The sequence below is a fragment of the Netta rufina genome (genome assembly GCF_964035555.1).
Source record: "Netta rufina genome assembly, chromosome: Z".
Classification (NCBI taxonomy): Eukaryota; Metazoa; Chordata; class Aves; order Anseriformes; family Anatidae; genus Netta; species Netta rufina.
In genome coordinates this window covers 45,135,393-45,163,169 of record NC_140126.1, presented here as the reverse complement: position 1 = coordinate 45,163,169, position 27,777 = coordinate 45,135,393, and positions in this window count along the sequence as shown.

Below are 27,777 nucleotides of genomic sequence, written 5' to 3'. Positions count from 1 at the left end.
TTGTTTGTTTGTTTGTTTTTGTTTATTTTGTCATGTCATGGCAGAAAATGTAGTACTTTAAGAGTTTTTTTGGCACAAGTTAAGACCTGTGGAATCATGGAAGAGAAAATCAGAAATCTCTGATTATCTTAGAAACTGTGAAACACTTTTCAATCTTGTTTAATATTTTTGTGAAACAAACTTAAGCTTTGATGATGGAACTGCACCATTTCAAAAGTAAGAACTGGATATATATTGGAATTCTTAAGCTCTTAATTTTTTGATATATATTTTTAAAGAACAAATGGAGATGGCTTAAAATGAATCATTTTCAAGTCATATCAAATCTGCAGTGGGCAGGGAATTGAAATAGTCATTGTTTTGTAGAAACAGCTTCAGATGAATATAGTCTAATACATTATGATTACAATTATAGTCAGCCATATTTTCAGTATTTTATCTATAGTTATTATCACAGGTGAGAAAGAGTGTTTAATGATTTTTTTTCCTCCATATCAAATAACTTTGCCAAGAAATTGCTATAGTTAGCTATAAGACCAGATTTATAAGAACAAGTTCTTCATCCAGCTCTTTAACCCCTTGGGAGTTTGGTTTGTAACGACCTGTGAAAACTATAGATTTGTATTGATGTTTCACAGGAATATGTAAGGTGGAGTAAATTTCTGATCTGTTGTTCTGCCATACAACTATACAACTATCCTCACAATCGAAAATGTTCAGTTTCTTGTGATTTTCAACCAGATGTGCCATGCATGTGTCTCTTCTTGTCTCTCAGTTGTACTCTTCTGTGGGCGAGATCTTGCAAAAGCTTCTTGCATGTGAGTACTCAAGTAGGTATTGCATTTACACCAAGGAATTGTCCAATTAAATCAAAGTGCATGTTGGATCAAATCCAAGAACCATTGAATCAATTGAAGTGCTTCCACTGACTTCAGTGGAAGTTGGATCCAAGCCATTATGTTTGCAGCTCTTCAAAAGTACCATCAGTTATATCAAATACACCTACTTAAATTTAATTAAGGATAGAATAAATCTTCTAGTGTTTTACAAGACATTAAAATGTTTCTTCATACAGGATGAAGAAGATGTGATGTCACTCTGTATCTTAGAAAGTCTTTGAATGCTATGTTATAAATGCTATAAGATCTAATAATAATAATAATAAAATGCTATTGCAAACATAATAGGGGAAAGCAGATAGGTTAAGAACTGACTGAAATTTATCAAAGTTGCTGTTACTCCAACCTTACTTGCTTGCCATTTTGGTTCATGAGCATTCTATTTGCATGTAGATTTCCTGTCTTAAAAGTTTCAAGTGGATTCATTTGAACTGATCATAAGAATGAAATTATTTTCTAAAGAACTTTTGCAGTTCTGTATTCAGCATAATAGATATGGCTTCGTTAGAGTTATTCCTAAATTCCGAAATTAGGGTTGCTGTACATGTCTAGAAAATAGTTTCATTATATTGTTTCCTGAGGCGTTTTAAAATGCTGCATCATGGGTGAATGGAAAAGAAGTGTTGATGCAATACTACTTCTATTTAGGTGCAGAGTTCTTCAAAGGTTTCACAGTAAGATCAAGAACTATAGGAATATCTCTAAGGAATATTTTAGTAATCCATAATCCACTAAATGAGATCTCTGTGTGTTATTGAAAAGATGCATTAAAAAAAAAAATAATTAATTGGCCATTGCATATTTTTAGACCCCTTGCTTGCTATTTTATCAACTCTTACCAAAAAATAAAATAAAATAAAATAAAAAAAAATAAAATAAAATAAAATAAAATAAAATAAAATAAAATAAAATAAAATAAAATAAAATAAAATAAAATAAAATAAAATAAAATACAACCGTCAATTGACCATGAAATTGACCATGGCTATCAGGGGAGGTCCCAGTCGACTGGCTGCTAGCAAACATGATGCCCATCTATGAGAAGGGCTGGAGGGTAGACCCTGGAAACTATAGGCCTGTTAGTTTCACTTCAGTACCAGGGAAGCTCATGGAGCAGATTATCTTGAGTGTCATCACACAGCACTTGCAGGGCAACCAGGTGATCAGGCCCAGTCAGGGTTTATGAAAGGCAGGTCCTGCTTGACGAACCTGATCTCCTTCTATGACAAAGTGATGTGCTTAGTGGAAGAGGGAAAGGCTGTGGATGTGGTCTACCTTGACTTCAGTAAGGCTTTTGACACTGTTTCTCACAGCATTCTCCTCGAGAAACTAGCTGCTCATGGCTTGGACGGGCATACGCTTTGTTGGGTTAAAAACTGGCTAGGTAGCCGGGCCCAAAGAGTCGTGGTGAATGGAGTCAAATCCAGCTGGAGGCCAGTCACTAGTGGAGTCCCCCAGGGCTCAGTACTAGGGTTAGTTCTCTTTAATAATTTTATTGATGATCTGGACAAGGGGATAGAGTGCACCCTCAGTAAGTTTGCAGATGACACCAAGTTAGGTGCGTGTGTCGATCTGCTTGAGGGTAGGAAGGCTCTGCAGGAGGATCTGGATAGGCTGGACCGATGGGCTGAGGTCAACTGCATGAAGTTCAACAAGGCCAAGCGCCAGGTCCTGCACCTGGGGCGCAATAACCCCAAGCAGAGCTCCAGGCTGGGAGATGAGTGGTTGGAAAGCTGCCTGGCAGAGAAGGACCTGGGAGTATTGGTTGATAGTCGGCTGAATATGAGCCAGCAGTGTGCTCAGGTGGCCAAGAAGGCCAACAGCATCCTGGCTTGTATAAGAAGCAATGTGACCAGCAGGGCTAGGGAGGTGATTGTCTCCCTGTACTCAACTCTGGTGAGGCTGCACCTTGAGTACTGTGTTCAGTTTTGGGCCTCATGCTACAAAAAGGACATTGAGGTGCTTGAGTGAGTCCAGAGAAGGGCAACGAAGCTGGTGAGGGGTCTGGAAAACAAGTCTTATGAGGAACGGCTGAGAGAAGTGGAGTTGTTCAGTTTGGAGGAGGCTCAGGGGTGACCTTATCTCACTCTGCAGGTACCTTAAAGGAGGCTGTAGTGAGGTGGGAGTTGGACTATTCTCCCACATGCCTGATGACAGGATGAGGGGGAATGAGTTAAAGTTGCACCAGGGGAGGTTTACGTTGGATCTTAGGAAGAACTTCTTTACTGAAAGGTTTGTTAGGCATTGGAATGGGCTGCCCAGGGAAGTGGTTGAGTCACCATCCCTGGAGGTCTTTAAATGATATTTAGATATAGAGCTTAGTGATATGGTTTAGTGGAGGACTTCTTAGTGTTAGGTCAGAGGTTAGACTAGGTGATCTTGGAGGTCTCTTCCAACCTAAACGATTCTGTGATTCTGTGAAATAATTGCTCAGAAATACTAAGCATAATAACTTTGATTCTCTGCAATTTCTAAATAATTTAGGTGGCAACCTATACTGCGTGATGGCCAGAGAGAACCATAATTTAAACTGTTTTTCTGGATTGGTTTACTTCTGGAAATTAACCCTTGGTGAAGAGTTATTCCACTGTTAGTAACAAGTGACATCTGAAGGAACCACCTCCATTAGGTAAAATATATATTTAGCTGCAATAAATGTAATGGGGCAATGCAAATAACTTTTTCAGCCTTTTTACTGGAACAAGTAGTCATGTATTTCAGGATAGATGAATAACTTTTCTGACATGCATTTGAATTTAACAACTTCATTTAATCTATTTATTTCAGAGATGAGTGGGATCATTTTGATAAAATGCAGGTAGAGTGCTGTCAGCAGTGTTGCAAAATCATCCTAATTATAGCGATCTACACTGTGAGCTCTGCAAGTTGTTCAGTAAAGCATTTACCAGTGAAGTACTATATTCAAAAGGAGTGTGAGAAAAGACATTATGCCAGCTGTTTCAAACTAGCATTGTGCAGCTCTTGGGAAGGAGCACTTGCCTCCACATGCAGTATCGGTGAGCTGGTGAGCAGGTAGTTGAATGTAATATTAGTCTTGCAGTGCTTACTGACTGTCATGTACTTCAAGTAAGTAATTTATGCTGTGAGTTTCAGCATCTCTTTCTGTTTGCAAAGTGCTCAGGAGGAGTTTATAGTGTAGTTGTCTATTGTTATTTATAATTCCACGCTGAAAAATACACTAAAGAATGTTTTTGGTCTGCAAACCAATCATTAAAAGATTATTTCAGGTATTTGCCATCCCAAGCTTGTTAGTTCAACTTGATGTGTAGCTTACAAAGAAAATGTACAGTTATGTTTAAGGACAGGTTGTTTTAAAGGAGGATCTAGATTTCTTGAGTAGCCCAGACTCATTTGAAAAATATGTTGTATAGCATAACTGAAGCTATACATCTAGAAACCAGAAACAGAGGGCAGTTTTCAAAACTTCTTTAGGGAAAGATATTTGATTTAACAGCTTATACTATGAGCCAGTTTTGAAAGTTCTAGTAAAAGACCTTAAAAATCTACAAAAAAGTAGGAGAAAAATAAATGAAAGTAGTGAGAACCACTCCAGAACCATGGATAAACTGGCTTAAACTAGTTCTCCTATCCCTGCTGCCTTCGAAGTCTAGATCTTCTCTAATGTGACATTCCATTTTTTATGAAGTTTCTTCTGAATTATTTATTTTTTTGAAGCAAAGTTCTTAATTTCATTATATTTGGGCAAGACTTCTAGCAAAATGCACACAACTAACAAATGGAAATCATTCTTGTGAAGTAAAATGACACTAGTTTCAAACTTAAAAATATTTTTAAGTTTGCAAAAATATTTTTAATCTTGCAACTACTGGAAATGTGGCATTTCCTCTTTAAGTAGTCAAAAAATAAAATAATACTCATATGATTAGTCTGATGGAAAACATCAGCCAGAATGCATATAGTTTGACAACATTTGAATGGGTGAAAGTGCTTTCTACTATAGCTTGTCCAGCTGTTGTAGGATGCTCTTATTCCTGCCTGAAGTAATAAAAGGGAAATGAAAAGAGAAGGTTTGAAGTAGTTTACAATAGGAGTATTCACAACCTGAAGTATCCTTACAAAGCTCCCAATCTACAAACCATAAGCTGTATTTAATTGTGTTAGGTGTTACTAGACAGGATAGTGGTTTTGTGCAATTCAAAATAAATAAATAAATAAATAAATAAATAAATAAATAAGCTTAGATTCTAATAGTTGAACTCTGCAAATTATCAATACACTGAAGAGTATGAATACACGCAGATCAAAAACTTTCAAGGCATTGAAATAATTCATGATTAAGAATGAAAGCCAACTTATCTGACACCAAATGTTCCTTTGTTAATTGAAAATGTAAAGAACAGATATGACATTCAACAAGTCCAACAAAAAACAAAACAAACAGTATTCAAACTCTAGGTCAGGATCTCAGCTTCCACCTATTCTTCAGTACTTGCTAACAAACTCCGTAGTGGGCTTATTCCAAACACTGGATTTGAATTTAAAGTTTGAGAAACTTCAGAACTGAAGTTCAAAAGCTTGTTCCTAGGGTTTTTCTTCTCTCTCCTTAACCTTCCTCTAAACAGAGGCCAATTTAAACATTCTCTGTTCAATAGAACACTAGGATTGCAAAGCAATTCTTAACCTAGCCAAAAGGACCTCCTTTCCCTCTTTGTGTCTCCATTTATACTCCTGTTTCTACTCAGCAGTTAGCTATAATAATAGCATCAGCTCTTTCAAGTGTTCCTGGCCATTTCTGCAGAGGTGCAGAACTGACAACACTCAAAAACTCTGTATGGTACTATTAAAAGAGGAATCCGTTCCTGTGTTTTGCAAGCTAATCCAAGGAGAGAATAGGGAAAAAAAAAAAAAAAAAAAAAAAAAAAAGAGAGAGAGGGAGAGAGAGAGAAACAGACAAACAGCTTTCCTTCAAAAACTTTAGAAGCAAAACAAAGCCTCTGTTTAAGTAACAGCAGAGGGAGAGCTTCAAGAACAGTTTTTCCAGCATTAATGTACTCTTGTCACTGAATGTACAGGTCAGAGGCAGAAGTAATAATAAGACACATCAGGATTTTATGTATACATTGGAAAATTGAATTAATAGTAGGATGGACTGAGAACACTAAGCACAGTCCATTTCCTAGCAGATGTAGGTTTTTTCCTGATATTAGGTATTTCTGTGTGATGTTAAGAATCTTAATCTTCATAATGGAAATTACATCAATTCTATTCATAATCCCAAATACTCTCATGTCCAATTTTAATCCTTCCATTTTCAGTACTATTACTTGGGCTGTACATTCTTTGTTTAATACACTGAATTTGCTCTCCTTATAGGGAATATTGAGTTCTCTTCCTGCTCAGATGTTCCTGAATTTAAGCAAAAAAACTAAAACAGGCTAAGGGAGAAGAAGACAGCATTTAGACAGTTACCCTATTGTAGTAATTTGGTCAGTTGATCAGCTGGTGATGAATTGGAATAGTACTAATCACTATTGTGTTATTCCCTTTGTTAAAATTTTGAAAATGATATTGCAATTTGATGTATCTCATCAAGTTAATGCCATTATTACAAAAAGTAAAACTTTCCTAAACTTTTCTGTTTTGTACTGTGCTTACTCTAGGTGAATTTACAGTTCCCATGTGTCAGTTTGATCATACAAAAGGTAGAGTCCCATATTTGTTTTAAACATAGACAGTGGCAGAACAGGTTTCTACATCCTATAACAGATCCTTAGAAAATAACGAGAAAATGTTAGCACAACACATTAAGGTGTCTAATTTATGCAAACAGTATTGAAGCAAAGCTGAAATGGTTTAAACCTATCAACCTACTACAGTTAGTTAATGATAAGTTGATGAGTTCTCATCAACTCATGATGAGTTCTCCCTTTAAGAGAACTCAGTGTCATTCTTGCCAGAGTGCCAGCAATATTTTTAAGTGAAGTCATCTGAGAGAATCTGTTTTAGCTTAATGACAGAGGATCCCTTTTTCCTTTTCTCTTCTTTTTCTGTGTCAGAGTGGCTTTGTTTCCAGCCCTTGGTAAACTAAATTTAAAGTTACTTTTTCAATACCATGGGTAAAAAGTCGCCCAATGACTGTCCTGTTGTCTTCATCATCAATCAAAGCAATCTCCAGTATCATTGGAGATAGTCTATGGAAGGCTTGCGTTCCTTTCCTTGTAAATAAATATGATGATAAAGACATAATAGGCTTGTGTTTATCTCATTTCAAACATCAGTACTCATCTGAAGGATTTTGGGTTTATTTCTAATCATCTAAATCTTTTTTTTTTTTTTTTAAACCTCCTCATTTTCTTGCTTGTCTCCTTTTTCTCCCTAATTTATTTATTATCTCTCAGAATTTTTATCTCCACTGATAAATAGAATTCCATTCAAATACATCACCTGGTAGGGGTGGGATGTGGCCATTTTCACACAAGATTTGTTTTGGAAATCTCATTCTAGAAGATCACAGAATCTCCAGAAAACTGTTTTCTGATGTTCAGGAGGAAACTCCTGTGTTTGTTTTTTCCCACTGCCTCATCTTGTCACCACTGAAAAGAACCTGGCTACGTCTTCTTTGCACCCTGCCTTCAGATATTTCTATATGTTGATGAGACCCACTCCCTCAAAGCCTTCTGTTCCCCAGATCTTTCAGGGTTTCCTTTCCTAGTACATACGATCCAGATCCTTTATCATCTTTGCTTCCCTTTGCTGGAGTCTCTGTTCTATGTCTATGTCTCTCTTGTACTGGGGAACTCACAACTGGACACAGTACTCCAAGTATGGCTTCAGAAGAGCTGAGCAGAGAATTACCTCACCTCTCTCTGTCTGCTGGCAATATTATGCTTACTGCAGCCAAGGATACTGTTAGCATAGTTTGTGGCAATGGGCTCATTGCTGAGCAATGGGTTCAGCTGGGTGTCCCAAGGAGTCCCAGGGCCTTTTCTGCCACGCTGCTGTCTGCTCAGTCAGCAAACAGCATGTACTGGTGCCTGGGGTTGTTGCACCTTGGGGGCAGGACCTTGTCCTTCCTCTTACTGAATTTAATCGGTTCCTGTCAACCTATTTCTTCAGCCTGTCCAGGTCCCTCTGTGTGGCAGCACAACCTTCTGGTGTATAGGCAACTCCTCAAGATTTGAAACCATCAGCATGAGGGCACACTCTGCACCATTATCCAGATCATTAATGAAATACTGAAGAGAATCAGACCCAGCATTCATCCGTGGGGTACACCACCTCTTACTTGCTTGCAAATAGATTTTGTGCCACTGATCACCACCCTCTGTGCCCAGTTTTTCTATCAGTTTTCAGCATCCCTCACTGTCTGCTTATCTGGGCAACACTTCATCGGATGGGGCTCTTATAGAAGACATTTTAAAAAGCCTTAGTGAGGTCAAAGGAGTCAATATCCACTGCACTCCCCTCATCTACCAAATCAGTCTTTTCGTCATAAACTCTTAAACTCTTATCAGGTTGGTGTAGCATGATTTCCCCTCAGTGAATCCACACTGACTACTCACGATTACCTTACAGTCCTTCACGTGCTGGAAATAAATTCCAGTATATTCAGTCTCCTTCTGAAGGATCAGCCTTTAGTTCCCTGGTTCCTCCTTCTTGCCCTTCCTGACGAGTCATATTTTCTTTCCTCCAGTCCTCAAGCACTTCTCCCAGTCACTGAGATCAATCAAGGATTACTGAGAATGGCTTTGCAATTACTGAGAATGGCTCAGCCAGCTTCCTTAGCACTTGCAGTTATGTCCAATCAGGGTCTATGCTATTATTATTGTTATTTGCGTTTGAGTTGAGCTTTTCTTGAGCTTTTTAATTATTATTTATTATTATTATTATTTTAGCTTTTCTTTTTCATCATATTTTCTTCCCCTGCTCTTCTGAGGAAGGGTGAGAGAGTGGCATGGCAGAGCTGAATTGCCCATCGGTTGTCAAACAACCATAGTGTGCTTTCCATATTCCTTGGAGGTCACTGATCCTCTGCTTTCTTCTTATGTTAGAGCTTAGCCAAGATCTTCTTGTTCATTCACACAGGCCTCTCAGCATTTTGCCCTGACTTCCCACTCACTGGGTTAGATTAACTTCTTCTTCAGTTAAGAGGAATGGATCCTTGAATATTAAACAGCATTTTTGTGCTCCTCTTGCCTCAAGAGCCTCATCCCATGGGACTTTTTGCAACTGCATATTTGAAGAAGCCAAAATCTGCTCTGTGGAAGCTCTGAATTACTTTTTGCACTATTCCCTTCTCTCTGGGTTGTGAATTTCACTGTCTCATAGTCACTGCAGCTGAGGCTGCCTTTGGCCTTCACATTCTCAGTTAGCCATACTAACCTTGCTCATCAGCATGAAGTCCAGAAGAGTACCTGTCCTTGTTGGATTCCCTTTCAGGAAGTTCTTATCTATGCTCCCCAGGTGGACTACTTATGTCTGTTGTGTTTCCTCTCCAACAGACATGGTGGTTCAAATTCACCATGACTATGACAATCTCTGAAAGGGAGGCAGCTCCCATCTGTTTGTAGAAGGCCTCATCCACTTTTTCTTCCTACTTTTGTAGTAGTTGTTGTTTGTTCGTTTGTTTGTTTTTGTTAGATTAACATTGGGAAGAAAAAGACAGAGAGAAAGAGAGAAAGAGAGAAAGAGAGAAAGAGAGAAAGAGAGAAAGAAAGAGAGAAAGAGAGAAAGAGAGAAAGAGAGAAAGAAAGAGAGAAAGAAAGAGAGAAAGAAAGAGAGAAAGAAAGAGAGAAAGAAAGAAAGAAAGAAAGAAAGAAAGAAAGAAAGAAAGAAAGAAAGAAAGAAAGAAAGAAAGAAAGAAAGAAAGAAAGAAAGAAAGAAAAGAAAGAAAGAAAAGAAAGAAAGAAAAGAAAGTAAGAAAAAATCTTAAAAGTTTACCAGACCAGGTAACTTGAAGTTTATCTGCCTTTATGCTGCAGGAAATCCAGCAGGGTCTGAGTATTATTCTTCTCTATTGAACTGATGAGATTTAGTTCAGAGACTTCAGCTTTTAGCAATCTTTGTATTCAGAGACTGACATCAGTGTGGATCAAAAACTAATTTCCAAGAGACATATCTCAGTGGTCACTTTTGCTCCTGGATGCCTACAGCGTATTTATTCACAGAAATTATAATTAAATATAAGCTGTCTTGTAAAGAACAGAGAATGTTACATTTCTTAGTGCTGCACAGTTGCAGATCTACAATATTACAGCTTCCAAATTTGTCAATCATTCAACTTCTGATTGACTTACTTTGAAATTGAGATGCCTAAAGGGAGTTGTTTTACCCTTGCATAATAGAAAATTTGCCTCTGGGTTCATGTCTCATTTGTCAGAATAAATGCTGTGCTGTTCATAACTTACTAGGATGATCAGTCTGACTTAAAGAGTAAACACTACGCAATCAAGTTTATCCCTATCTCTGTATTGCAATAGTAACCAATTTTATTATTATATTTGTATTGCAGTAGACTTGATCTTGGAGTTATTTCACAAGGTATAAATTCTTCTGACCAAGTATTTTGTGGATCCTGGAAAGCTGTACAGGTGAAATAGGTGACACCTAAAGAAGATAACTTTAACACCAGCTCTGTGTATTGCCTAGATATGCTTCATTTACTTTATTCTCCCCCCCCCCCCCCTTTTTTTTTTTCCTGAAATGATCACAAATTAGAGTGAAAGTTAGTGTAAGTTGTTTAGATAAGATTGTTCTGAATATTATGCAAGGCCCCAGGGTTGCTTAAAGTTTCAAAAGCTGCTGTGTTGCAGAGATCTTTATGCTTTGTGTCTTCTCTGCTTAGATATGTGTAATTATTTTCACTTGGATGTTTAAAAGATGATCTGCTGGCTGTTGTCATTAAAGAAGTAATTTTTCTCCAGTCCCTTGGTTGCCCCTTTACAGACTGAGCTTTGATTTCTTTCTGGGTACTATTTCTTGACTTTTTCCACTCAGAGTGGTCCTATATGCACCCTAAGAAATAACTCTTATTCAAGCATCTTGATTTGATTTGGCACCTGTATATTTTCCTGGATCAGAACTGCAGTCATCCTCCTCAAACAAAATCTTACGGAAAATCAGTGACAAGAAGAAAATGCATAAAGTTTTTAACACATCAGCATGTTTATGTGTCTCTCTGAGGCATTCTGTGTTTTCTTAATCTAGTGGATCTTCTTAGATAATTAAACAAAATATGAGACTGGAAGTCCAATTTTCCAGCAGCATCTACATGTTTTTTCCTTCCCACTGTCTTTCATGGAATTTCCTTTTCAATCTGGTGAAAAGGTCTTGATTAGTCCCGTGCCCCATGGTCATGACTAAAAACTGTTTCCAGTTGCTAAACAGGATGCTAGAAGCACTTGGTTCAGCTCTGTGCCTTGCGCTTTTAAATGCTTATTTTGTGAAGGGGAAACAAGTATCAAATATCTCTCTTATTTTCCTAGGTACTTCTTTTAGAACTAGCTTTGCACAGGGATGCTTTAGGCCCATTAGTAAGTGGGTCTAAAGAGATTTCTTGTACCAAATACTTGCAAACAAGTATTTTAGGAGATGCAAGTGTCAAGCAAAGTGTCAAAACAGTGGGAGCACTCACCAACTTTGCTCTTGAACTTTCTTTTCACATGATGGTCAGTTCACATTCTGGATATATCAAATTCATCACACATGTCTGTATTCAACTTTTAAGCATGTGCTGTCTACTTGTCTGAGAGGAGTGAATGTGAGGCATTACAGCTTTAATTGCTCTGTCCATTGAAGTTGTGGTTTCAACCTGGCTTTCCAACATGTACAAATCCCAGCAAAAATTGGACAGGGAAAAAAAAAAAGTTTTTATTGCTGTTTTTATGGCTTCCTATTCAGTGGTATATTGGAAGCAGCTAGTAAAAAGTACTATGAAAAACAAACTTACACAATATTAAAAATAAATAAATAAAATTGCTTAGGTGGCTTGGTTTAGATCCCAGACCTACAATACTAGGTAAAGCGCAAAACTGCAAATGAACAGACAGCATTCCAAAGATCTTAAAGTTAAATGTAAGTTAAGCAACAATAGATAACTGTTCTGTCCTTCCTCTATCTTGTCTGGTTAGATAAATTATCACATAATCACTCAGCTTCATTCATGTGGGAACAACGGAGATCTTAGTCACATTTGCAATTAACACTTATAAGGAAAAAAAAAAATGATGTTAATGAGACAAAAGGGCTGCTTTCTCACTGAGTGCAGTAGTCTTTGAAAATGTTGATAATTCATGACCATGACTTTATAAAATTGCACGCAACATAAAGTTGCCTGTCGCTAGAGACAACATGATGAATACTTTATTGTTAGTGACATTATAACTAAGGTCTGTATTGGCAGGGCATTTATGATCCCTGTTTCATAATATGTAAATATAACAACTAAATTCTCAGGTACACCACAGAAGCCAAGACATTGGACATCTTTTAAAAAGAATTACAATTTTTTAAAAGTATTACAATTTGGAGTGAAACTTTACATCGCAACTCTACTGTATAGTAAAATAATTGTTTTCTGAGAGATATTAAAGAGCTTTTCTCTTACAACAAAGATCCTTTCAGACAATTGTTCACACCTAATCTAATATGTGATATAGTTATCAATATGTGGAATTGCATGGCAAATATCTCCATTTGACATTTCTCCAATAGTGAGGTCAACTTCCTGGCAAAAACTTTCTGTGGCCCAAGGAGGCCCATGATATTAATTATGAAAAAATAATCATGGAAATGCACAGGCAGCAACAGCCTCCCAGCCCATATTATTGAATTTAGTAAGAAGTGTCACAGTCCTTAAATGTCAAAAATAATTTTAAGATGATCCTTAAAGTTATAAGTTTCTTAAAAATTAGAGCTAAATTTCTCTGCTTCTCAACCCTCACATGAAAATAATCCTCTAAATTTTAAAATGGTGTTTGACTTCTACCCATACCTTCTCACTCTGGAAGAAATGCCTGGCAACGAGAACTATGAAATGAGTATACTATCAAGGTATGCACCAGTCAGAACATGTGGAGTAAGCAGATATGACAAACTTATCTTCCAGCCTGGAGTTGACACTCTTCTTCACAAAATCAGAATATGCAGAATATTTGGAAGAAAAGCTAAATTATCCCATTTCTGCAACTTTGTGATGGCTTTGCAGTGGCAGTAAGGCTACATCAGAAATGTGAAGTGGTGTGAGAGGAAGAAGAATTCAGAGAAAAATGATCTGGTTCACACTACAAACTGCTAGAAGATCTGTATTTCCAGCTTACTTTAATTTCAGACCATGATAATTCCACCTAAAGTTGTATTCACAGAATTGTTGCTACGTATTCAAAACTAGAGTGTTGGAATCTTATGCATTTGTTGGTTGGTTGGTTGGTTGTTTTTTAGTTTTGTTTTGTTTTTCAGGAGAGACTACTTCAAAATACCAGCTTCAAGTTGCTTTAGGAACCATGAACTGAGTGATGTGGCTGTGGCTGTAAATATATGCAAAAAACGGTGAAACCTGTCTGGAGCATTAGCCCTCGTTCATCAAGCTCTTGCTCTCTTGTTAGGAACTTTCAGTATAATGTGGCTATGTAAAACTCTATTTAGGAGCCTGATTAGCAAGTAAAAGGAAAATGCACATGAAGATATATACAGTCTTCTTAATTTTCTTTTAGCATAGTTGAATCTTACAATATCTAGAGTCTTGTTTTTAGCTTTTTATGGTTTAAGATGGTATGTATGAGCAACCTGCACAATGGAAACATATCATAAACATCCCCAGTGACAAGAATGTGTCGTTTGTTTCTTAATGAATGTGTTAATATTTTATAAGCTCATGGTGACTGCAGAACATGTTAATAGTGCACACTGGGTGCTATAAATTTCACATACGGTACCTCAATTAGTCTTTCAGCAGGTGCAGGTAAGAAGAGCAGACCAAAGGCAGACTAAAACTATTTACTTTAGCTTGCTGACTGTTTGGACTGGACTTCAGCCACCAAACCATACATCATCATCTTCTCCTTCTTACTGACCTCATTGTAAAAAACAGTCCTTTTAGCTGCTGAATCTAAACTCATTATTACATAATTTTAGCCGAGACTTATAAAGGGACTTTATGAAAGTGATGTTTGCTAGGCTAGAATAAGGTTTCCAGAACTAGGTGAATTCATCCAGAAAGATTTTTGAATAAGGCCTCTATTCACGGGGAAAAAAAAAAAAAAAAAAAAAAAAAAAAAAGGTTGTCTTGGTTGGCTCAGATGAATTGTACAATTTGCCTGTGTTCAGTGAGGAAGAGAGATTGCGCAGTATGTGCTGTTTACAAAAGACTCTGTGTACTGTTGTGGAGAGGAATCACACTGAAGAATTGCTCTGCCACAGACATCCATCTCCATGACAATTCTCTATTCCTTCTACTCTATTCTCACCGTCTTCTCGATTGTCTCTCAGCAGACACTGCAAAGCCCAAGCCTGGTGCTTTCCAACATTTTATGACAGCTTCTCCTCTACTCTGTGTTTCAGTCCACAGTAAAGCGATTCAAAACATTGCTTTTGATAAATGTAGCAGATACATTTTTTACCAGAAGATTTCATTTTAAAAGTCCAAAGTGAATTCATTTCTCCTGAGATTGATTGATTGATTGATTGATTGATTGATTAAGATGGGATGATTGTATTTCAGGCCTTAATAAATTATAGGTTTTGCAAGTAAAATGTGTAATAATTATTGGATATCTCAAAGGACGGTAAACTCAGTCAGTGCCAAGTTGTTTGTATGTGGTGCAAAGGTAAGAGTGATGGATACTGATATCAAACCTAAAGAAAATGTTAATATGAGTCCAGAAATGGGACAAACAGTGTTTCAAAATAGAGCAAAAGACTAAATTGATTTAAACTGAAGAGGAATGTGACAAATATTCAAGATCAGGCACATTCATTAGAATAGTTGATTGCATTGTATTAGAACTCACTGAAATTTTTTGAGGACTTCATTATGTCTAATTTGTGTTGTGTAAGAAATGAGTCTTCAAATGTTTGTCTGCCTTTTTACACCTCTGGCCTCTGTATTCACACCTCCCCCTCAATAAGAACAAAAAGAACACTGTGGTATGCTTTCATGAAGTTGGGGTTTCTGATGTAGTGAGAAAAAAATAAATTCTATTATTCTACTGACCGTCTCTTCCTACATAAATATCTGCATATATATACTGTGTTACTGGATCTGATGCTCACCAGTGCAGATGAATATATTGGGGAGGTCAAGACTGAAGTTAGTTTGGGCTGCACTGATCATACCCTAGTAAAATTCATGACCTTGAGGATATAGGCTGGGCAAAAAGCATAGCAAGACTGTAAACTTCAGGAAGACAAAATTTCAGCCATTCAAGGGACTATTGGATGGGACCTTCTGGGAAACTGCCTCAGAGATAGAGAAACAAAAGAGAGCTGGGAGACATTAAAAGAGATTTTTTTTAGGGCACAGGAGCTCTCAGTTCCAACATGCAAGAAATCACCTGAGGAAAGTAGGAGACCAGCATGTCTGCCAGGGCTTCTTAAACAAACTAAAAATACAAAAAGGAAATGCAATAGAAACAGGGCCATACACCCTGGAATATTATAGGCATGTGGCTCAGGAGTGTAGGAATGGGACCAGGAAAGCCAAGACACAGCTAGAGCTAAAGTTGGTTAGGGGCGTGAAGAATAACAAGAAGGGTTTAAACATTTGCATGATACAGAGAAAGAAGATAAAAGAATGTGCTACTGCCACAGGATGAATGAGACCATGGACCTGGATATAATTTACACAGAGAAGACTAAGGTATGGAACAACTGTTTTTCCTCAGTTTTCATTGGCAATTGCTCTTGCCATACCTGCTAAGCCACAGAACCTCAAGGCAGAGACTGGTGAAAAGAAGTCACACGCACTGTAGAAGATCAGGTCCGAGATCATCTCAGAAAACCGAGTGTGCACAAGTTCATGGAACCAATCAGATACATCCCAGTGTCTTGGGGGAACTGGCAGATGAAGTGGCTAAACCACTATCCATCTCATTTTAAATGCTGTGGCAGTCAGGTGAAGTCCTCAGTGACTGTAAAAGGGGAAACATCATACCCATTTTTTAAATGGGTAGAAAGAAAGACCCACGGAACTATAGACCAGTCAGCCTCACTTCTGTACTTAGCTAAATCATGGAGCACATTCTCCTGGGTACCACGTTAAGGCATATGGAAGACAGAAAGATGATTGGAGACAGACAACATTGCTTCAAAAAGTGCAAATCATGCCTGATTAAGTTGTTGGCCTTCTACAACAGTGACAGAATTGGTGGATGAGGGAGGAGCAATTATTGTCATTTACCCGGACTTGTGCAAAGTGTTTGATACTATTCTTTACAACATACTTATCTCTAAAATGGAGAGACATGGATTTGATGAATGGACTGTTTGGTGGATAAGAAATTGACTGGATGGCCATATCCAAAGAATCCATATCCACAGAGAAGCTGTGGATGCCCTCTCCGTTAAAGTTTTCAAAGCCAGGTTGGATGGGGCTTTGAGCAATGTGGTCTTAGTGGAAAGCATCCCTGTCCTTGGTAGGGGTTATAAACTAGATGGTCTTTAAGATATTTTTCATCTTGAAACATTCCATGATTCTGTGATTCTATGAAAAAACAGTTTATTGATGCTTTTGAGACTCTTACAAGGATTATGATGAAGTGTGGAACTGAGGTCAGAGAAATAAGGTGAACGAAAAGGTGAAGAGTTTGTGACGTGCAGTTTTGAGGGTCTGCATAACAATAACTAGTCTGAATCTTAGATTTTAAAGTTGGATTTTATTTTTATAATATTGTGGGCAGAATGGACCAAAGCACTGTTTTCACCAAGGACTATAAAATTTAAGTACTGAGTACCACTGATTAAATTTCTCATAAATTTTTACCAAAATCTGCCTAAATGTGAATAGAGATACACGTACTACCCTCAGTGGAAAACATTGACATTTATGGAAGGAAAAAAAAAAAAGAGAGAGAGAGAGATGTTAGAGAGATATCTTCAAAGATGAACTTCAAAGATGAATTATGAAACAGTTTCCCTACTCATTTAGTTACCTTATCCACAGCAAAGATTCTTGGACATCTTGAAGCAGCTAGTTCTAGATGCTGCTGGAGAGAGAGACAGAAACAGACCACTCCTCCAGCTGGTACATCTCTTCTACAAGTGGTATTTTCCTGAACTAGCTTTTAAGAATGGGGGCATATAAACAGGTAAAGCTCAAGGAAAGCAGTACAAGCAAGTTTAGAGATCACTGCAATGGTTCTGGGCTCCTCAGAACTTCAGCTGGTAAAGGTGCTCACTCAGGTTGTTATATCTATGTCCTTGGATGTATGGCTCACACTGTCCCTGTGAATGGATGTTTGTCGTGGTTCCGCTTGAGTGAGCAGCCGAGCTCCACCACAGCCGCTCTCTCACTCCCCCTCCTCAAAGAGGAATGGGGAAAACATATGTGAAAAGGGCTCAAAGGATGAGATAAGGATGAGAAAATCACGCAATAATTATTGTAATGGGCAAAACAGACTCAGCATATGGAGATAGTAAGATTTATTGTTCATTACTAACAAGCTAGAGAAGTGAGAAACAAAGGAAAGAAACCAAAACCACCTTCCCCCCCCATCCACCCTCTTCCACTTCCTCCCCCCAAGTTGCGCAGGGGAACGGGGGAATGGGGGTTAGGGTCAGTCTACAGCACTTCTTCTCTGCCACTCCTTCTCGGTCACTCTCGTCCCCTGTGCTGTGGGGTCCCACCCACGGGATACAGTCCTTGATGAACTGATCCAGCGTGGGCTTCCCACAGGCAGCAGCTCTCCCAGAGCTGCTCCAGATATGGGTCCATACCACGGGGTCCATCTCTCAGGAGAAAACTGCTCCAACCTGGCTCCCCTACGGGCAGCAGCTCCTGCCAGGTCACCTGCTCCTGCGTGGGCTCCTCTCCACGGGCTACAGGTCCGGCCCGGAATCTGCTCCGGCAGGGGTCTTCCACAGGCGGCAGCCTCCGTCGGTGCAGGGCCACCTGCTCCACCGTGGTCTCCTCCACGGGCTGCAGCGTGGAACCCTGCTCCCCCGTGGTACTCCATGGGCTGCAGGGGGACATCCTGCTTCACCATGGTCCTCACCACAGGCCGCAGGGTACTTCTGCTCCGGCGCCTGGAGCACCTCTCCCCCTCCTTCTTCACTGACGTTGGTGCCTGCAAGGCCATTCCTCACTGCTCTCACTCTCCCAGCTGCTGAGTGGCGCAGCGTTTTTTTTCCCTGTCTTAAATACGCTCTCACAGAGGCGCAAAACAACATCACTTATTGGCTCAGCTCTGGAAAACATGGGGCAGCTTCTAGATCCTTTTCACAGAAACCACCCCTATGGTCCCCTGCTACCAAAACCTTGCCATGTAAACCCACTACAATGTTGTGGAATGCTCATGATAGAACCAGCATCAAATAGATTAGGACAACTTGGTGATATTGAATGTTCTTGGCTTTTCTACCTTGGCATAGTATCTTTGAGCAGACAAAATTGTTTTCAGCTCAATTTACCCTTCACAATTACTATTCCTAAGACTTTGGTAACAAGAGGTCCATGACCTGTTCACCCCACGTTCTGCTATCTGGTAAATCTGTGTGAGCACTCTGAGAAATTAGGCTTTCTTTTTCTCTGAGACCACCAAGCAATGACAAGCACATAGAAAACTTTCTCTAAGGAACCCAAAAAACACAAATCTAAAACTTTATTTTAATTGCTCTTCAAATGCAGTATTTCACTTCCTTATTCTTTATTCTTTTTTTTTTGTTTTGTTTTGTTTTGTTTATTTGTTTGTTTATTTGTTTGTTTGTCTTGTTATTGTTGTTCTTTGGCCACTTCTTAGTAGTAGCTAATGGTAAAACTCTTAAATTCTGGAAGTGCTAACTTTCTCATTAAACTGCTTTGTTAAAAAATAATTAACCTGATGATGTTTATCAAAAGAACATTTATCTAAAATTTAACTTAAGAGACAGGGAGGAAATAAAAATGAAAAATTTGGACTACTTTTAGATTGAGTATTTCACAGGAATATGTCAGAGGGTATTTTTTGTCTGCATTTCATGTGAAAAAAGACTTTTTGCTTTGCCAATTTAACAGTGTTAATAACATATGTAGCTCATGAAACAGTATGTTTTTTTGGAAGAACATGGCTATACATTTTAGAGTCAGTAAATAGCTACCAAGCTATCAAATTAGATTAAAACTGCACCCTGCAGGAGAGAATATTATTATCATTACCACTGTATGAAGAATACGTAGATGTAGGTCTGCTGAATATTAAATCTGATTGTGTATCTGGAACAGTTTGATTTTTAATCCATTCTTTCTCAAAGCTGTTTCATGGCTCAGGGTTTTGCATTCCACTCTTCTAGAAATGATCACGTTGCCATTCATAAAGTAAGGAAGGGAAGAGTTGCTTAGTAAGGATAATAATAATAATAATAATAATAATAATAATAATAATAATAATAATAATAATAATAATAATAATAATAATAGTAACAACAACAACTACATTTTTTATTGAAAATATATGTATGATCCACTTGTGTGTATGCTGTAAATATAGATATATAAAATATATAAATTCATATTTATATATATAGATAGGTAGATACAGATATAGATATATAGATATAGATATATAGAGAGATCTATATATAAATATAGATATATAAAATGTAAATACATTTTATAACTCCCATCCATTTGTGTTCCCTGGTGTTCAGAGTGTGAAAAAAAACAAACCACTTAAATTCACATATATGTTGAGATATATTGTGCCAAGACAGATAGATTTATCATACAAAATGACATTTAACAAGGTGAAAGAAGCTTGAGATTATCTCTGTGAAGAAGTTTGTCAGGAGAAGGTGAGACTTATTTGTAGCAAGAAAAAAAAAATAAAACTACAATAATTATATTTTTTAAAATATTTACTCTGAGGGTTTTTTGAACATTTGTTCTGAAGTAACATTCATTCTGACCATACAGCAAGAAAAATAGGGTAAGGCTGTTGGTGCTGGTTTTGTTTGTACAGGCGCTGTGTGCCTGAGTGTGTTGATCTTTGTGGCCAGCTGTGTATTTACACACACACACATATATACGTGTATGTGTTGTACGTGTATGTTTGGGGCTGTGTGTCTACTGTGGATACATGCTCAGTTTCACACCTGGTTAAAAATGGGAGCATGGAGCTGCAGCAACCTCTCCAGCATCAGACTACTTGATTTAAGAAAAGCTCATTTCTTTGTTTTGTTAACATTAGGGTTAAAACAGCTTTTAAGCTGTTTTGCTCCTCAAGCATGACTTCTCCTCCTTTTCCTGGAACTGCTTGTTAAAACATTATAGAGTTCATATGGTGGGTCTGTCTGCAAAAGAAAAACATGTAAAGAGAATCTTTGTTGCTTAGTTAAAAAAAAACAAAAAACAAAAAAAACAATAATCCTACAATATCACTCTCATTAAGAATGATGGATACAGAGATATAGTAATAAACACTTATTCTATACCTATTTGGAAAATTGCTGGGTAGTGATGCTTTTCCATCAGAGCTATTCATACGAGCAATGAATTTAATCGTAAAACTGAAAAGGCTTCTTCAGTCGTGGAAATAGAAAGCTGTAGGCTTCTACTTGGAAAAATATGGTCTAGGATTTGCATAGTTCATTACTAAACAAGATTTTGACTAAAGAATCTTTCTCTCTTCCTAGAAAGCAGGGTTGGATGTGCATTGTAAAGTCAAATGAGAATGTTTTATTAAAAAGATATTATTTGCATGCTTTAATATTGATAAACCTATTTTGGGTTTTGTTCCATAAAATCACTATGTGTCAGAATATATAATCTGAACAACTCAGTTGAGAGAAAAACCCACAATGTTCATACAAGTTAGCATCCTGGGTTGGTAAGCTGTCTTTGGTAAGTCTATGTTAAATCTATGCAGACATTCTCTTCCACACAGATCTGTGGAACAGAAATACTTGTAAATCCTATAAGAATAACCATAACCATGTGAAAAAGACAAATGGATAAAATGGCTACAGATGCCTTGTAGAAAGTTTTCCTGACATCAGGGAACTCCTCTGGTGATACAATACAGGTTCTGAATCTTGAACTACCATGCATCTATATATGAGACTTGACAAAGTAATAAAACAGTGAAGGGAAGACTGTTCAAGTGAATAGCCATTCCCTTGCTTTTCTTTTTCTTTGTTCATATCAAGAACAGCTCTAGTGCAGAATAGCATGGTCATCATCAACCCCGTTGTAATCATCTACAAGGAAGCTCTGAAAATCCACCATGACATTTTGGTCATGGGCTTCTCCCATTTTGTTTAGTATTTCATATGTTTTTAAGATCAATTAGATTGTGATATCAGCAAACTAGAAGAGAAACTTCAGAAGCCAATGCATCTAAAATGTGTTGTGTAGTGCTCAAGAATGTGCATGTGTGGGGTGAGGACTTCCTCTTTTTTCCTCCAAACATGCAACTGAGTCAGTGACCCTAAAAGCAGAGCAAAAGGACAACAGCAGATTCAATGCCTGAAGCAATAGAAGAGGTATTTGTGTATCTGGATACGTATTTTTTATTTTATTTTTTTGCAATATACCAATATTTATTATTCTTCATTAGTTTTTCTTTTATTTTATTTTCTTCTTTACCATACTCAACAAAAAAGTTTTCATCTTTAAATCCAAAATGCAGAATCCTGTAACAGATTATTCTGTGTGAATGATCTCCTAGAGAATTTTTCCAGGAGAAAACAACAGTAGTAGATCTTATTAAGTTGATGTATTTTTGTGTTCTGATCAGTCATTAGTTTACACAAAAGGAGTAAGACACCAAATTAAATCAATCCCTCTTTTTGTAATTATCACTTTTAAATGATGTTTCAAACATAACAGTGGATCAGAGTATTATGTAGAAGACAAGGTAGCATTGTGAAGGCAGTAAGCATGACTTCATGAGAGTCCTTCAGATGTTATGTGGCTTTACTGGAGCTAATCTTTTAACGCTGGATGTAGAAATACAGTATATGCCAGTGGATGGAATGTTACTGAGAGAGGGCAAGCTCACATGTCCAAATTCTTTCTTTCTTTTCTTTCTTTCTTTCTTTCTTCCTTTCTTCCTTTCTTCCTTTCTTCCTTTCTTCCTTTCTTCCTTTCTTCCTTTCTTCCTTTCTTCCTTTCTTCCTTTCTTCCTTTCTTCCTTTCTTCCTTTCTTCCTTTCTTTCTTTCTTTCTTTCTTTCTTTCTTTCTTTCTTTCTTTCTTTCTTTCTTTCTTTCTTTCTTTCTTTCTTTCTTTCTTTATTCTTTCTTTCTTTCTTTCCTTCCTTCCTTCCTTCCTTCCTTCCTTCCTTCCTTCCTTCCTTCCTTCCTTCCTTCCTTCCTTCCTTCCTTCCTTCCTTCCTTCCTTCCTTCCTTCCTTCCTTCCTTCCTTCCTTCCTTCCTTCCTTCCTTCCTTCCTTCTTTCCTTCTTTCCTCTTTCTCTCTCTCCCTCTCTCTCTCTCTCTCCCTCTCTCTCTCTCTCTCTCTCTCTCTCTCTCTCTCTCTCTAGTAGAAAATGGCATTGAGACAAATCTGTTACCATGCCTGGCATCAGTTGTCTCCATTGATTCTGACACAGGTAAGTTTCTGTCAGGATGATGAAGGGCTCTGACAGGAAAGCATATGAATGCAGAGAATAATCCAGCTCCAAGAACAGAGAGAGCAGTGTTATGAGAACGAGTCAGATACCTCACCAGTTCAGCCTTGTGACACTGTGCTAAGTAAAGCAAAGCCAAGAAACCCACAATGCAATGCGGTTAGCAATAACTCTGCCTGTTCTTGGAGCACTCTGACTGCAGTCAGGAATCAAAACATAAACACCATATATTACATGAAGCCTGTTTGCCTGTCTGTTTTCTGCAGTGTATGTTCTGGCTGCATCCAAGGGGTGATGTTTGAGATGTACTTTTTGTGGGTGGGGATGCATTGGTGGTGTGCTAAGGACAGAGAGGAACCCCTCTCTTTTTTTTTTTTTTTTTTTTTTTTTTTTCCTTCTTCTCTCCATCCCTCCTGCATTTTTGGAAACTTTGAAAACAGGGAAATTGAGGGGAAGAGTGAACATCTTTTTTCCCTGAAATGGTACCAGAAGGTTGATGTTTGTCTAGACACTTTTCTGGAGGAGGAAAGAAACAGAGTTTGAGGAAGCCATGTCTTTGCAGTGTAGCAGTTGTCTCACTGTGAGAAGCTGCTCTAAATCTTGGAAACTCAAATGCCCTTGTCTCATTAGCGGTCTTGCTGATCAACATTTTTTTTGTTGTTAATGATAAACAGTCAATCTGGCACAGGCTGCAACTCTTAAAAACTGCAGTTCTTCATCCCTTCTCCTCTCAGCCAAATATTACAAACAGCTAATAATCATCAACATAATGAATTTCAAAATTAAAGCCAGTGACTAAGAATGAATAGCTATTTAGGAAGTGCTCTGTAGACCTCAGCACATTGTTTAGCCCTGTTTAATCCATTACTTTTAGCTCTGCTATGTCCTGGGACTTTGCAATACAACCTGATGTAATCATTGTTTCTATGACAATTTCTATGACAATTCAATCTATGAACAAGCATCTCAACAGTTTAATTTGCTTCCTGCTGGCATGTGCAGATATCACCATTGTACGTGCACATCTATGTCCAGCCATGTGGAGATACCCCTTTGCTGTTGTAGGTGCACTTCTGTGTCTGCCTGATACTGATCTCTCCTGTGTGTGACAGCCATTTCCCATTGGAGATTGACACAGTACTGTTTTTCATAGAATTAATTAATTCCCAGGACTCCATGTTCTGACTGTATTGTATTGCCTTCTTTGTCTTTATATACCAGTAAGTCCCTAACTACTCTGATGTTAATTTCTAATGCAGACTTTACTGTTCTTCTAAAGAAATAAACGAGGTCAGCAGTGACAAGCTATGTTTCACCAGTGCTGTTCTGTCATTTAACGTACCTAAATAGGGATTAGGTTCAGAATGCATCATGTTTGTAGGAGGTATTTTATTATTTTGCTACTGTTTTTCATCAAGATATTTTGCATGGGAATAACATGAAGTAGTATTTCACCTGTATTTAGTTGAAATGTGAGGTTTTTGACATATTTTCATGACAGACGCTTCATCTAAAAATGAAAAAAAAAAAAGATGTGTATATTTTCTTACTTGCTTGTATTTTACTAACATTGTCTCAGGGAATTTAACAGGTAGTTAGTCTTTTCTTCCGGCAAGAACCTCTGCCTCTTCCAAGAGATGTATTTTTAGTGTCAGCAATGTCATGCTGTGCTTGCCTTGGCTTCTTTTTGTCCATATGCATTCCTCAATTTCTATATTCATTTGAAGGTAGAATAATAGAATAATATTCCTTACTTATTTATTTATTTTTAGATCCCAAAAGATTTTTTTATACTAAAAAAAAAAAAAGAGAGAAAGAGAAAGAGAGAGATTTTATTTCCTGTCTAGCTGAGGAGTAGCCGGTCTCAATATCTTTTTCTGAAAAAATCTCATGGTGATTGAAAACTTCCTCTCTTAATTGGCAGCAGGGTCTGGGCATGTGCTGTTTTTCTCTCACTAGTTTAAAAGTCCTGGTGGCTGTTAGAAAGACTCATCTTTAGCAAAGTCTCTGATATCCCCTGATACTGCACAGGTTTTTGCTTAGGTACTTTTCTGCTTCTCTGGTGTGATGATTCAGGACCTTATTCTACTTACCCTACAAGTTTATCAATGATATATATATATATATATAAACTCATATATATATGAGTTTTATTTCAGTTTATAATTTGGATGTTTTTTATTTTTTTTTTTATTCTTGGGCATGGCAATGTTGGCAATTTGGTCTTCCTTAGAAATGAAAATAAACTTTTGTTTTATCTAATCAGGGTTTCTTGCTTATATAAACAAATAAATAAATACATAAATAAATAAAGCAAGTAAACAAAACTCTCTGCCTCTATATTTAAAGACCCTCCATTTTCTTTTATTCAGGAGTACTTTTGCTAGGCTTTTAGTAGTACCACAATGAGCCCAATTTTGGCCATATTCTTTTAAAATAATTATGCCAATATCTTTCTTGCATGCATCTTGTGTGCATCATACCGTTATGTTTTAACGTCTGGTGAGCTTTATAATAAAATGTTCAACTTCTTTAACCATTTTATTTAGAATTCAATCTTATGGCCATTGGATATATCTTCCCAATGGTTTTCACATGGTCATATGCACAGTTAAACAGATAATATGTTCTTTGCATAGCTGGCTATTTTCTGGGCAATTCTTTCTATCCCTTGCTTGTTGGGTTAGAGATATGGTCATGAGTTTTGAGCTAGGCGATGCACTACTTCTTGCTGTCTTTATTTCTACTTCGTAATTCCTAGTCTAGAGTCAAGTAGTATTGGCTCTTTAAATAATCCTGTGAAGCACAGTATCTGATAAATGCAGCCCAAATGGCAAATTACCAACACTGTTTTTTGTTGACTGCACATCTGCTCCACTCTATTCTGTTTTATTAGTCATGCTTAACTATTAATCATTTGAGCATCAAGCAAAATATCAGTCATTCTTATCAGAATCTCTGTATGGTAAGTATCACAAGATATGTTCTGACTTATTTATGTACTTGTTTATACAAAGGTAACATTTTGTCTTTTTGACTATTGACTTTCAGACTAAATTCCATTTAAGTAAAATATTCTGTATTGCAATATTTCTAAAGAAATATATTGCATTTACAATAATTATTTTGGTGATACTAAGAAAATATTTTATTGTATATATATATAGTGGAACTAGATCTTATATATTCTTTTTAATGTCTCATTAGCAAAATGTGTAAGGCCTGGATTTCACATTCTAGTGATTCTGGTAATCTGTGTGTCCTTATCTGAATTTACATTTAAAAATTTACAGTGGGATTTTTAAAACTATTAAAACTATTTGGATTGGAATTTCATATCAGTCATTATCAAACTGATTGAAATTATGCGATTCCAATACCAAAGTTATGTTATTCTGAGAATCCTATATCAAAGAGAAGAAGACAGTCAGTTTTAATCTGGTAATGTAAGGCATGACTGGTATTGTTTAATAGATAATGAAGCAAAAAAATGTAAGGACATGCCTGACTAAAGTCTATAGAAAAAGGCAAGAGGATTAAATTCTGACAATAACAGGAAACATTTCCAGTTGTATTACATTGAAATACTAGTCTCTATAACTAAAATCTACTCCGTCAGACAGGACAATTATTCGTTATTATCAAGATTCCAAACACAGAAACAATGAGACTTTAAGCCTACGATGCAATAATGTATCATAGCATTGATCATCTGATCATACGATACCTATTTTAGCATAATTTCTTAGTATACATAAGTTTTAGTCCAACAACTGACATGGAAATGTTATACTCTGAAATATAGTAAAATAATTGCATGAAATACTGAAGCTGTATTTGTCTAAACAACAACAACAGAACAAACAAATGAACAAACCAAAAAAAAAAAAAAACAAACAACTCTCTACTGGGAAAAAAAAAAATCAAGCTCATATCGACAAATTCAGCACTAACTCTAAGGTAAAAAAATGAAGCTGGTCCGTACTAGTTACAGTATAACTTCTGCTTTTCATTATAGATATTAGTCTTAATGGGTAAATAGTACCTACAAATACTGCTGTAAGGCAAAAGAGGTCGGATTTATTTCAGTAACTCAGTAAAGGAAGATGTAAAACAAAGTATTTAATATTTAAGCAATTGTTTCAAAGTCTGCATTTTATTGCTATCTCTCTCTAAATATATTCTAATGATTTTTATTTTAGAACTTCTTCCTGTGCTTTTTCAGATGAGAAGGAACTCTGATCAAAGACAGAAATCTTTTTCATCGGTGTCATGGAATGATATAGGTGAAGGTGAGTCTATGGTTATGTGCATCTTCGGATAGCAGGCTTTCTTTATGCACAATAGCAAAAGTGAAGTTTTATGATCTGCAGCACTGATAGCAGAGTGGTGCTTCAATAATTTCTATGTTGCACTTTAGGCCTGACTTCATTCACTTTAAATTCTTGAAATGCACTTTACACAGTTCTACTTACTTGGCCTTTGCTAAGAAGCAGTGTCAAGGGAAATGGCATAATGAGCAATGGCTATCAAATTTATGTTTGTGGAGTAATAAAGCACAGAATTGCAACCTGAAATTCTCTTATGGGAAGAAGGAAATGCCACAGAAATTCTAGCAGTAAGGTGTTAGACTCAATTTAACAAACAAATGAGCAATGTTTTTCTAACCATCACTTTAAGTCACATTCATCAGCATACATTGCTGTCGCCAACAGAATATGAGAACCAACAATAAATGGATCATTTCCATTGTTCCTCTGTACATTGCAGCATGCACAATGAGTAATAACCATATATTTGGGGCTGCTTGTAGATGTCTGTTCAGCAAGTGCTTGCTTGACATAGTGCTGTATGCTATATGCAGAACATAAAAAAGATTAACTTTTCAGTATTACTCAGTTGTTGGAATACTTTTTAATTACTTTTAAATAAGCAGGCTCATGCAATGGACTAGTGAGTTTATCATTCCATTGTTAACCCTGCTGGAAAAGGAAATTATACCTAGAAAGCCAGTAGTCCACATTGAGGAACACAGTTGGATGTGTGTGTCTAAAACTGATTGTTGTTTCAGTGAGAGTATCACTTCTAAATACAATACATGTTTTAGGCAGAAGGAAGCCCACTAAAACTTTGGCAAAGAG